General features: G+C 37.6%; 1 pseudogene; it reads right to left on the reverse strand.

Moving 5' to 3' along the window:
- Positions 1-2,331: 2,331 nt before the first annotated feature.
- LOC113056011 (inward rectifier potassium channel 16-like) lies at positions 2,332-11,916 on the reverse strand (annotated as a pseudogene).
- Positions 11,917-13,974: the final 2,058 nt, after the last annotated feature.

Below are 13,974 nucleotides of genomic sequence, written 5' to 3' on the forward strand. Positions count from 1 at the left end.
CAGCAGAGTTTTCAAAAACATTTCAGCGACCACCACAGTTACAGTGGACTAAACAGACGCTGACAAACACAAGCCGCGTTCGCCTGAGGAGGTAACCATAGCAGCAGTACGATTTTTCTCAATGTCTGGCATTATTTCGACAAAACATACGGTATTTATTTGTTTACAAGTAATACAAAAAAGTGACTTCGCCCAAATCTCGCCCGGTTTCGCTGTGAAAATTATTAACTGAAAAGTCAAGTACACTGAGAAAAATAGCATAATCCCCACACTGACCTCAGATATGGAATTATGAGATATTATGAGACCAAAGGCAATGTGGACATCGTTTATCAGGCTTCAGATTTAAATAACACACTTCTTTATAAAGATATTTCGTTTCATTAACAAATCCTGTCTAAACTAAATTAACACGAAATACTATTGCAGCCTTATAGTCAAGGTTATGTCATTGACAGACAACAGTTTAGTCATAACCGTCTCCAATGTGCTCTTCTGGGTTTTGCCATTATGAAATATGATCAATCAAAATAACTTAGTATAGGATCCAATGTATGCATTTCCACAGCACTTCTCCGACATTATCCAGGCTTTGTCTTCCAGCATCTGTGTGTTGTATTGTTGGGAATCAGTAATTCAAGAACCATTATGAAATAAAGTAATGATCATTTATTGTTCAGTCAGAGGAATGTTTCTCCACTCTTTATAAGTGGTCCAATGAAACCCAGCAGCAAGTGTTCCACAGTCCTTTGCCCTTCCCGGCTGCTGCGTGTCACCACTGCTTACTTATCATAACTAATGAGCCATGTTCAACTTTTAATTTTGTGAAGCTGTTGCAAAGTGCTTATTTTAGTTACTTTCTTCTTCAAGTCTATAAATAACTTTTTATACAGACTATTTATAGGCGAAACATGGTGCATGAGCTGTCGCGGCCTCTGTTTACATTTCAGCCTAATTTGAGGCGATGCTTGGACAGCACTGCATCCAACCACAAGGTTGGAGGCCTGGAGACTTCACTTTTCCGAGGAACATGTCTGAAACCCTGCAATTTTATTCACTGTAGCAGACATATGTTTTTTGTTAATATATTCGAGACCATACATGCCACTGTTTTTAAGTCCCAGTCTGTTTTGAAAAGGACATCCTGGACTTTTTTTTTTCATGGCCAAATTATTGGAAGTGGTCAATGTGATATCATCAGTGTATAGTTGAACAATTATAAAATGTGACACTATATAACAAATAATCAAATAATATTTTATAAGGCTTCACTAAAATCTTTTTTATATGAATAATCTGTTTATTATAATATACTATACATGTATACATTTTAACATTTATATTAAAAGTATTTCAGAATTGCGTGGTTGTAGGAGGGGAGGTCTTTCACAGTCATACATTGCACAATGGAATCTAAATACTCATTTATCATTTATTTGATTGTCCTCAGGGGAATTGGATGCAGGCGTGTGTAAATATGAACCCTTCTCACAAGACTGTGATGACGCATTTCAATGGTCATCAGCATCGTAAATCCTCCGAGAGTTTTTTGTATTTTCATTTTTTTTATGAATACATTTATAACACTATGCTTTGTAGTATTGGCATTTTGAATCAAATTACAAAACAAAACAAATAAAAAAAGGTTAATGCTAATGTAATCGTTTTCTTAATACAGCATCTATGGGAGTGATGGAAAATTTTAGATCGTTCTCTCTAGTGACTGCTGTTATCAGTCTTTTTTTCTTTCCCTTTTTTGAAAGTCATGAAAACACTATCATGGAGTTTTTCTTTTGCAATTTGCAAAAATGGGAATGCAAAAATATTCTTGTGGTAGTCTCCCATTCACTGCTATAAGACATTTACCCAACTATGACAACTTCTGCTGCTATGAAACCAGAAATGTGAAAAAAAAGTTCCATTGAAGATTGCTACTAGGGCTCTGTTTCCAAAAATTTTTATTAGTTGTTTGGATGGAAAGGTTAACCACTTTGCAAAATAAGGTGGAACAGTGTTCTGCACTTACTCAGCTAGTGCTTAAGAGACACACTGACTGACCACAGTTTGTTCCGGGTAATGTCACTGTCATGATAATTGACCCCATTGCCTCTTATGTAAGTTGAAGGTTTGGGTTCATAATTTAATCGAGGAAGTCCTTTTTTACATCTCTTGACATCAAAGAACCTTCAAGGTCATAGAAGACGAGTCTGTAATGTCCATCCATGTTTTTTCTATGTCTGTGATAAAGTGATATTGAGTTTGTGCAAGGCTGCTGAGTGCCACATAGAATATATACACATAAGTAAGATGCTAATTAAACAAACTTTTATATTATTTTTAATATAGTGCTCTAATTGCATTATAATCAAACCAAAGGGACTACAGGGCTTTAATGAGATTTTCCAGAACTAGCCCAGGATACTATATTAGAAAGGCTTTTTAAGATCTTCTTGCTAACTGACAGCACATCTTAATGTCTAAATCTAACTATAAGTGCATTATTTCTTACAATAGTGATGCCCTATGATGAGGAAGCCCTATTTCAAAGTGCTATAGCAGAGTCAGGATGTATCAAGGCCACGGTTATAGCTCGTGTTCTTGGACAGCACTGCTGGTGGATGCTTTTTCTACCTCAAGACTATTCCCATTAACCAATTCCACAGCTGCTGTTGGAGAACTTATGTGGAGCGGTTTGTGTTTTGGCTGTTGAGAGGACTTCTTTAGGTCATACTCCTCTGCACTTAATTCTGGGACCAGGACTTTAACTGTGTGGTTGAACAGGGCGTAGTCCACTCTGTAGTTCCTGTGGGTGACCCTGATCATCTCCTGAAAGTGCTGGCCCCACAGAATCTCACTTGGAGTGTAGGATGTGCGTGTCTGGTGAAGGATGCCTGTGCAGTCGTCTGTATAGGTGAAAGAGACCACCAGCTCAAAGTTCTCTTTCCTTAGGTCCTTACAGCTCACCTTAATAGAGGACTGCCAGGGGTGATTTTATGAACTATAGTCGTTGGGGTGGCCAGGATGATGTTCTTCTCTTCAATGTTGAGGTCTTTGTATGTAACGTTAACTTTTCCTGTACTGTGTGCCAGGTGGCGTACCAGCTGTGCATGAGCCATTCCTTCTACCATGTGGTTCCTTCGGAAGTCCCCAAACCCGCCATGACAGACATAGGTGGTCTTCACGCAAGCTGATCACAGCACAATGCTGAATCCAACCGTTTGGGCTCTCTTACGGGCAGATGCCATCTTTGCGACTGCGATGCCGATGACAATAGTGTCAATGAAGACACTGATGACATCTTGGATGGTTACTACAATAATGGCAATCATGCAGTTCTCAGACATCCCCCGAAAGCCATAACCAATGGTGGTCTGGGTCTCTAATGAGAATAGAAAGCAGCTGTAAAACTTCGAACCTCATAAACACATGGCTCATTGGTGGGGTCTTTCATATCTCCGTGGGTCAAAGCGATGATCCAGAACAACATTCCAAAAAAGAGCCATGATAAATGTAGGAGAAGGCAAATGTCAAGAACATGACTCTCCAGCGCATCTCCACCAGGGTGGTGAAGATGTCAGTGACCCAGAGAAGCCACTGCTCTGGAACGTGGTGCACAACCATTTTACAGCTCCCATCTTTTTTTACATATCGTTTCTTCTTGGAGTAGTAGTTGTCATCCGTAAGCACACAAGGAATTTCGTCACTGCACTTCACTTCGCAATACTGTACCGTGCCCGAGTTCATGCTGCCTCTGTCTATAGAAGAGAGAATGCATAGTTAGATTCACAGTCACAGTGTACCTGTAATACTGAACTGGATGCATATATACATATGTGATATGGATTCTGAACATGTCGGTTTCATTTACAGCAAATTCGAAGGACTGGACATTTACACGGTTTTAGAACAGGTTTGACAGATGTCGATTGAATGATTTTTGCAGCTGACCAGAGAAGTGGGTGGGTTTTTTTTTTTTTATGAGAAAACAACTTTTGTTATGCCGAGAAAATAAGACAGAAAAAAAATAAAGCATGGGCCTCTCAGGGCATCCATAAATCTCATGGCAAACGATAAATCAATATACAAGGAGATTAAGGATATTGACAGAAATCTTAATTATGCCTTTGGAGGATTTGCCAGTGCTGTAGATGTATGATAAGTCTTACCATGCTTACACAAAACACAGTTACAAAAGCACATGGTTTGATGGCTAGTGAGCGTATTTGGTGAACTATTTCTTTTCTTTGAGTTTTATTTACGGTAAACACATCCTTGTTTGTGACAGTAACTGTTATGAGGGCATTTGTATTGTCATGTTGTATTCCATGCATGTTTTCAGGAAAGTCAGAGATGTGTATGCAACTGACAATTCAATGGATTTTGATTAGGTTTACAGACATGTTAAATATCTATACCAAGTCGTTTTATAAATAGGTATTTAGATACATTTTTTGTGGATAAGTTACATTTTTCAAGTGGCTTAATAAGGTGGCAAGTTGGCTTCTTGTTTGTTTTGGTTTATATCTGTAAACACTCTATAATATTATCTTGTAAATGTGGCTTGAATTGGTTGTTTTTGTTTAAATGAGAACTAAAATGTCTTACCCACATTGTGGTATTTTGTTTTAGTACATTGCTGCTAAATGTAGTAATTTCTAAACTTTACGAGAACATATTTTTTAAACACCACCATACTTTTTCTCTTGGTCATAAGCGCCATGGGTTGTGTTAGGACCAACTTTAAGGCTGTTTTAGACTGAGCGGGGATGTGTGGAACAAGAAAAGGGTTGTGGTCAGTGGCTTGGCCATTTTATGGAAATGACTTAACACAAGTTTAACTTGGGGACACCATATGGAATGCTGGACCAGAACAGAGACCAGATCTTTTGACATAATCCACATTTTTCCCTATTGAAGAATCTAAAATCTGGGTGTTAAGTACATACTACAGTATGTGCATGTAGCTCTGTAGGACAGCAGCTGACAGATGTTTTCCTCTCTTGTTTCAAGTGAAGGCGTGTTGCTCTATATTTTCCCTGTTATGAAATACTAGATTTAGCTTATTAAAATGTTTGCACAGAATTTAGTTATGCAAACAGATGTTTTGGAACAGGTCTAAACACTTCATGGCCTTTGTAACGGTAGACTGTTCTGTCCGTTTTTGAACATTGTTTGTCAATGCTAAACAGAAACACCACGTTGTGGACTTCCCCTCTTGAGCAGGATGATTTACAGGCTTTTGTCTGCGGTTTCACACCTGTGCATATAATATGCACACATTACATTTATGGATGGGAAGCAGTGTAAATACATATTTGTTAGTAATGATGACCAAAATAACTTGGAAAAAAAAAACACACACACACACACGCACAACCACAGGCTTTCATACAGACACACTTGCATGCTTAACCACATAGCTGCATCACAAAAATTATGCAATTTTCCACACCACCAAAATAGGAACGTCTGTGTTTAACATGGAACAGATTGCAAACAGATACTTATAATTACTTCTCACGCACTTCATGTTGCGTGTCTTAGCATGAATTCCTGGCGTCTTTGATTAAAATGCAATAAATCCTTTATCAAAGGATGTACTTCCAGCTACTGGGAATATAGCCTCCCTCCATCCAATAAATGTGGTATAAATGGTGTGTTTTTCAGTGTTAAGGGAACACACAATTTTAGATCATCAGTTCAGTTTCCATGTTCCTTTGAAAGGTGTTGTCTGGGGACCATGTCTGGGGATCTTCAACTCACCTGCTACTGGCATCTACAGTTTTTAAATTTGCATTTATTTGTCAGTAAAAGAACAAAACAACAACAACAAAAAAAAAAATCTTGCAGATTAATGCAATTAGGGCTTTCTTGTGTTAGTTTCTGTTACTTGTTTATGAACACTGATGCTATGTAACCAATGAATATACCATACTGTGGAAATGATGGAAAGATAAATGAGAGAGAGAGGCTCTGAAAAAAAAAAAAGAATTCATAAATATGTACATGTACAAAATTGCTCCAGCAGGTAACTTTACTTTGGCTGTGAAAGAGCTCAAAGAGAAAGCTCAAAGGGCTTTGTATGCCATTAAAAGATCATTCCAGTCCAAATCTGGCTTGGACTTTTCAAATCAGTTATTGAACCAATTGAACTATATGGCAGTGAAGTCTGGGGTCCACCTGTTATTTTTTTAAACTTTTCAATCCAATTGAAAATCTGCATTTAGATTTTTGTAAAAGAATACACTAAGTCCACAGAAAAACACACAATGGATGCAGGGCTAAATTAGACCAATACCTTCTCCTTTTACACATCCAAATAAAGACACATCAAATTCTGGAAACGCCTAAAGACAAGCAATCCCAGCACATACCATTATAAAGCCCTGAAAGATCAAGAGCTGAGGCTCACTAAGAGTCCCCTCCTTCACCTGGTGCTGAGACTGACTGAGATCACACCGACAGAGATCACCTAGCCTCTGAGCTCACACTCACTCTCAACCATTCGGCCCACACAAATCATCAACACAGAGAAAGACAAATATGTCACACATTGAACAAACACCATTAAAAACCAACACAAATTAGAATGTTATTCGGCACTAAATCGTAAGTACACCATGGCAAACTACCTGAGCACACTGGCTGATGTCAAACTCAGGAAAACACTGATGATGTACAGACTCTGCGAGCACAGTCTGGCCATAGAGACTGGGCAATGCAGACAAACCTGGCTCTCCCGTGAGGAGAGAATCTGCTCCCACCGCAGTCTGGGAGAAATCGAAACAGAGACCACTGTTACCCCAAAATTAATCAAATATTTCCCCAATCTAACATTTGTAGCCCAACCGAAAATCTTTGTTTCATTCTCTGTGAAAAAGCCAAATCTGCAAATATTGCTGCAAAATATTTTGCATCGAGCCATCACCTGAGGGACAAACACGATCAAGATACAAACAACCAATAAACACGCTCTCACACGGCAAAACTGAAATACTGTTACACAGGATCGAAAATCGTTATTATTTATTTATTTCTATAAAACATAGTATATACTGTAAATAAATGTTAAGATGTCAAACCATTATCTTTGTTGTCTTAATGCTTTGGCAATACAAAATGTATTTCTATCATGCCAAAAAGGCTATTTGAATTGAATTGAATTGAGAGAGAGAGAGAGAGAGAGAGAGTCTTCTAGATTTTTTCCAGTGGTGGATTTTTTTTTTTTTTTTCGGAACTTTATTCATATGTTTCATCAGAACTTTTTGGCGGAATGTTGGTTTGACTGGTACATTTTGCCTTCCCAGTTCTATTTTAAGATAAATGTTTATTATTGGTAATTCTTTTTTTTTTTTCTCAGAGCTCCCTTTGTCCAGTGTCAATACAGTTTATCATAATAGATTTGTTGCCTGGAGATGCAAACCTCATTGCAACAAACCATTGTGATCTTTCCAGTTTGTGGAATTCTTAGAAATGTAACCGCATTTTGTAGCAGTTGAGAAATATAATATCTTCAATTCTCGGTTTGCCTTTTTTAGTTTGTCTCTTTTGATTAGTTTGGCTTTGGTTGCTGAGCAATTCTTACAGTACATGTGTTTGTATGTAATTTACTGTAGGTACCTGGTGTAATTTAAATCTTGTGCTGTTCATTCATTATTAGAAGTGTTGTCTCACTTGCACTAATTTTGTAATTTGTTACTTTGAAGCTGTCAAAAAGATTATTCAGGAGTGTAGAAATGTCAATTTTATATGAATTTTACATTATAAATATATACATTTTTTAATTAATTTCAAAATGTATTTCAAACTTGCATTTTATTCAAAACAAACAAAATATATATACATAATTTTGTTATTATATCAAAATGCAATAATTTGCTTTGTCTTTTATTTCAATCCCTGTCCTCCAACCACTTCCATTTACCAAATATAATCAGTTCCTGATAACATCAAGTATTGCGATATAACCATTTTCGCTTACAAATACTTTAGATTATGGATGTACAATGGGTTTTTTAATTTAATTCTGTCGGACATAAAAGTGATTCCAATTAATATTTTGGTCAAATGTACTTTATGTAATAACTCACCCAAAACCATTTGCTGGATAACAAAAATGTACATTTTGGTACATTTCTTACACAACGCTGTCATATGGCTTCAGAGAACTTGGAATATAGTGCAAAACTTGTATAAACTAATTTTATGATATTTCCATGGTGCATTCTTTTAGAAGTTTTAAAGCTTGAGACCAACTTCAATGTGATTAAATCAGCAACCTGTCAAATCAAATCATATGTAAATGACCACAGAATGTTCATTTTTGGTAAAGTATTCCTAAAATGATCTTTGTTCTTCAGGAAATATTTGCTGATTTCCCGCATTGATAAAGAGCTGTTTTTTTTTTACTGCAGGGTGAGTGGGCTCAACCAGGATAGCAAGAAACCATAATATGGGTGAAGTCCTGTGTTTTCTCCATTTAACCATTTCAGGAAGGATCTCTGACCTGCAACACCCTGAGAAGGTAAATTAATAGGGAATGGAAGCTTTCCATTGGGAGAACCTTTGGCAGTAGACTAATCTTTTAGAGCCAAACCACTATAAGCATCTTCTCCACTTATTGCTACCTCCACCCAGTCATACTGCGCTGCAGGTTCCACTAAGTTAACTGGCTGAACTGGCGTGCATTTCCTCTGGACACAGGGCCATGAATGTTTTTGCCAGATTATGTATTGATATTTCTCTAATTGTGTGAAATAGTCAAAGTATCATCCAATTATGTTCTCTTGTGAACTGTTGGATACAAACAGAAGAGGCCCTGTGGTTTTGTCTCTAATATTTGTGTGAAAAAACAATGCAGATTGCTTAAACTTAATTTCCACAATGTATTTATTATCCATTTAGTTATTGCTTCAGTGAATGTGAACGTGTAATTTCTGTGCATCATCCTACCAGTGGATACTTACTTTTTTATTTGTTTGATATGCTGAGAAAACACTATTTCAAATATATTTTTTTTAATTACACATTTTACAGTCTTGCTCCAAAGAAAGTGACATATCATGGCCGTTGTGCATTTGCAAACACCAAAATGGGTTAAAATTTATGATGTAGATTTTTCAGTGTACATTTGCCCAAATTGGTGCCCAAACTCATAAAAATATCAAATTAATTGATTGTGTTGAACCATAAGTTTATTTGATAGTCAACTTGAAAGCATGACTGTTAGTTTTACATTCTGTTTTTAGCCAATGTTGTGATGTTTAGAGCATTAGATTGGCCCACAAAGCAATCTCTGTATCATGATCATTCCAAATTACACACATCATCAATTCCCATCATTACCAATATTTTGTTGTGCATAAACACTGTACTGTTTCCCACAATGGAAGGGGTAGTGTAGACGAATGTTTGTGTAGACATTTACAATGGCCTCTTCAGATAGCTCAATTAGAACTGACTCCATGGTGATTTTTCACAGTTTAGGCCCTTAAAATAGTTAACCTCAGATATTTTGTAGTCATTATCCCACCCTCGTGCATTACTTTTTTCTGCAGCATATAAAAGGAAAAATTCTGAAGAATGCCTTGCTAATTTTGTAATTGTCTGTGTTCCCGTTGCATCCTTTTTTAAGCTTAACAACATAATTCCCAGTTCAGCGTAATTGCATTCAAATGGTCATGCCATGACACGAGGGTGTAATGTAAACTTATGACTTAAATGATGAGTACTTTTACTTTTTGGGTGAACGATCCATTTAATGTAGTCACATAATTTCATTTAGCGATGAATCACTTTGTGGTCAAGTTCCCGAGGAAACAGAATCAGCTTCTCAAAAACTGCATCTTGTGCTTGCATAAACAATTTCTCAATTTACTGGACAGGCCACTTTTTGTGTCAGACACTGTGAATGGAAAGTCACAAAGATTTAAACAAAACGCATACTAAAATGGTGTAATTCTGCTCTGTCCTTCAGACGACCGTCTCTCAAGACAGACACTGGTACCAAATCATGTGGTCAGGTAAAGGATGCCAATGTTCTATCAAATCATTGTTGCACAAGTAAGCACTAAGTGTCTTTGAATGCTAAACATGCCCCTACTTTGCTTTGTTTATTGTTTTGACCTGACCGACACCGTATTTCAGAGATAAATTTCATTGTGTACTAAATATTCTTGACTGTCAGGTAGCACATTGCTCTGGGTTTAGAGACCCAGTCAATATTATGCTAATGTATACTTATGTTTAAATAAATCAGAAGTGCAGTTTCTTATTTTGCACAGGACACATTCAAACCGCATCGTCTTCTAAATGGACGGTTGTGTCTTTTACTTTGATCCTTTCACTCACAATCAGCTAAAGGGGAAGGTCATATACATAAACTGCTCATGTGGGACATATGGCAATGTTCTGAATGTCAGAGTCCCTGTACAGCTTACCTCTGCTATGTTTCCTGCACCGCTTGAGGGCTTTACAAGACCATTACATGCCCATTTAAAGCAAATAACGTCCATGCAGATACACAGTATTCAGTCGCACGAAACCACCCGCTATGTGGGCAGCAGAACTTCTTTGCCCTAGGCCCTGTCTCACCCATAATGACCTTCAATTTCTTGGTTCCCAGGAAGTTAGAAGCACTTTATTTGGCTAATGGTTTACCAGTTCCATCACAAGCTCCTGTGGATCAGTGCACCAGACTGTGTTGACAAAATTGTAATGTTACGTAACACTTTTAATCTGTGCAAAGATCTTGGAAGATGGCACCTGGAGGTTACAGGTGTGGTACATTCTGTTTTATTTTATATATTTTTTTCTCAGTAATGTTAGTTAAGTCAGAGATTTAAGAGGAATTGAGATGAGGACTTAGCTGTCACCTTGTAAGGACTTTTCCGCATTATAGTACTGCTTAAAGTGCTACTGTGTTAGCCAAGCTCCATTAATTTTTGCCCCGAAGCACATATCAAAAACAGAGATGTTGACATTTTTAATGTCCCTGAAATACGTGACAACAGCACGTTGTAAGTTTAAGTTTAATAGAAACAAATTAGCATGTAATATTTATGCAACATTAAGTTTTGTGCTGTCAGCTTTTTAGACATTCCAAGAAAATTCCCCGAGGCATACATACAAGTTGAACAGAATGCATTATCACTTGTAACAAATTCTTAATGGCTCAGTTCATACATCACTAATTATGTTCGACAAATAATATCTGTTGTAAATTTATAACATAAATCTATCTTTAAGTATGAAATACAGTAGATGGAAAAAAATACTTTTGCTATCTGTTTTCACATTTGTGGGTCATTTGAGTCCATTGTTTTCTTAGATTACAGCATGTTTTCTTAGACACCTTTTGTGCTCTCATTTAAAGCTTGAGACTTGTCCTCCCTAAAGCTGCTCGAGTGTCACCCATATCCTGACTCAGCCCTTCCTCTAATGCTTCAAAATCTTAGCAGAATAGGTTTATCGCTTCTCACATGCCTCTTTTCTGATCTTTGTCTGACAGCAACAGGAAACAAGGAATAGCATTCACTTTTTGGGGGAGGATTTGGTAGGCTAATGACTGGTCTTTAAGACTTGACTCAAATTGTTGTCCACCTCGTGTCCTTTAAAAAAAACACTTATGCAAACTAAGCACTTAAGTCTCTGGATCTGTCCTCTGTCTTATTTAGGTTTACGATAATCTTAGCACAAGTAATTTGTAATGATCTACATGCATTGTTCTTATAAATACTGTTATTTCTTCTCGCAGGTTAGCTGTGATTTATCATTTCTGGTGAATAAGTAAACAGACTGAGAATGTGGATGGTGCCTACCTGCTCTGTGTCTGTTGCTGTGAGAGTGTAGCGTGCTTTGAAGTTTCCACCTGAGTGCAGGACTGCACACAAACTGCCCTGGCTGTAGAGGCTGGATTGGGTAAGTGTGTGTGATAAAGAACCAGCCCACCTGTACCTATGATCAAGAGAAAATTCACATGTGCTCTGTGAGTGTATGACGAGCTTAAAGCCACAGTGCAATTTCTGCCAAGTGATTTCTTTGTGTGCTTGAGACGTTTTTTCCAAATAATGATACATTTAGGCATTTTTATCACGTTCTAGTTAACACATGATCACTTAAGCATTCTCATGCACTGTTGGGATAGACAGACATTTTTTAAATTCTAAACACATTTAATTGTTTATGTCTAATCAGAAAGTCACTATTTTTTTTCCAGCTGTAAAAATAAATAAACATCAAGACGGTTGGTGTGGGTGCTAATATAGTTATTATAATGAATTCTTCTTCTTCATGTGAATGGGCCTTAATTCATTGGCTATGTTTGCCGGGGAATTGTTAGCAGACTGGAGTACTTAAATTGTGGTATGTTCCTCGCATATCTCTATCATATTACTTTGATAGAGAATTTGGAATATAGTGAATGGGTTGAGTGAACAAATTTTATGTTGCTTTTTTGGCATATTTGTTTTGTGTTAAATAGCACTGTAGAGATTTTGAAACATATAAAAGAACAAAATTATGAGTGACACGAGGGTGAGGAACTTTTCCTTTAAGTCCAGTGTAAATATATGTGTCAGTACAAACAAGCAACTCATAACTGATATGGGTACGCAAAAATACAAGTAACAAAAATGGCCTGAAGTCAAATAAAACCTGTTACGTGCTCCCGGGAGTGAGGACATGTTGTCACAGTAAACAGAGACAGCATATACATGAACAGCTTTGTAGTCTTGAGTTACAGCTAATTCATCACAATGGCACAATAGCTGATCTGAACGAGAAAATACAGAGGAGAGTAAACTTTATCACTCCTGTCCTCTCCAAATGAGAAAAAAAGGGTTTTTCTAGACCACATCACTTTGTTCTGTTCATGCCCACTTTTTGTAAGAAGCAGATCCTTCTTCCCATTTCTTATATTCAGGATCATTATCTCATTTTTTTTGCTTGAGTTTGAGAGCGAAATAGATTAGCTTGACTTATAAACAGTTTGGGAAGGTTGCTGCTTTCTGTGTGCCTTCAGGCACACTTAATGAAATGGAAATGGGAGATTACTGCTCAGCCACCAGAACTTTTCCATGTTGGCACAATTAGAAATGATGTATAAATTGTTAGTGGTCTAATTAGAATTTTACATTACTGTATGTAGATTCACTCTTGGATTCAGTTATAAAAGTCGATTTACAGAGTATACTGTATAGAAGACAGATGATTGATATAATAAGAATTTAAAGAAATAATTCACTCAAAAAAAAAAGAAATTATTCACATAGTTCTGAACTACTTGATTTATCTAAAGAATAAAAAAGCAGAAGTTTATTATTTTGCATAGAAAATGTTTACCAGGGGCTGCAAAGCTTCAGAAATCACAAAATCGATATTGTCATCTAGTGCTGTTCTCCATCCATCATCTTCCGCTTAAACCGGGCCGGGTCGCGGGGGCAGCAGTCTAAGCAGAGACGCCCAGACTTCCCTCTCTCTAGCCACTTCCTCCAGCTCTTCCGGGGGAACCCCGAGGCATTCCCAAGCTAGCCGGGAGACAAAGTCCCTCCAGAGTGTCCTAGGTCTTCCCTGGGGCCTCCTCCCGGTGGGACGTGCCTGGAACACCTCCCTGGGAAGGCGTCCAGGAGGCATCCGAAATAGATGCCAGAGCCACCTCAGCTGGCTCCTTTCGATGTGGAGGAGCAACGGCTCTACTCTGAGCTCCTCCCGAGTGACCGAGCTTCTCACCCTATCTCTAAAGGAGCGCCCAGCCACCCTACGGAGAAAGCTCATTTCAGCCGCATTTATCCGGGATCTGTGCTGTTCTGCCCATTCCAATTCTCTTTGAGAGTCTTTTATTAACGATTGAGCTTTTAGTTGGATCTAGTTATTTGGGTCATTCAGTAGTTCCGTAGCATCGCATGGGTCCTTATCTATTACACAGATTCATTGACTTTCATGTGGTCTCTAAGTATTAAGCTCATCCTGTGATGA

This window comes from Carassius auratus, chromosome 37 (genome assembly GCF_003368295.1).
Source record: "Carassius auratus strain Wakin chromosome 37, ASM336829v1, whole genome shotgun sequence".
Lineage (NCBI taxonomy): Eukaryota > Metazoa > Chordata > Actinopteri > Cypriniformes > Cyprinidae > Carassius > Carassius auratus.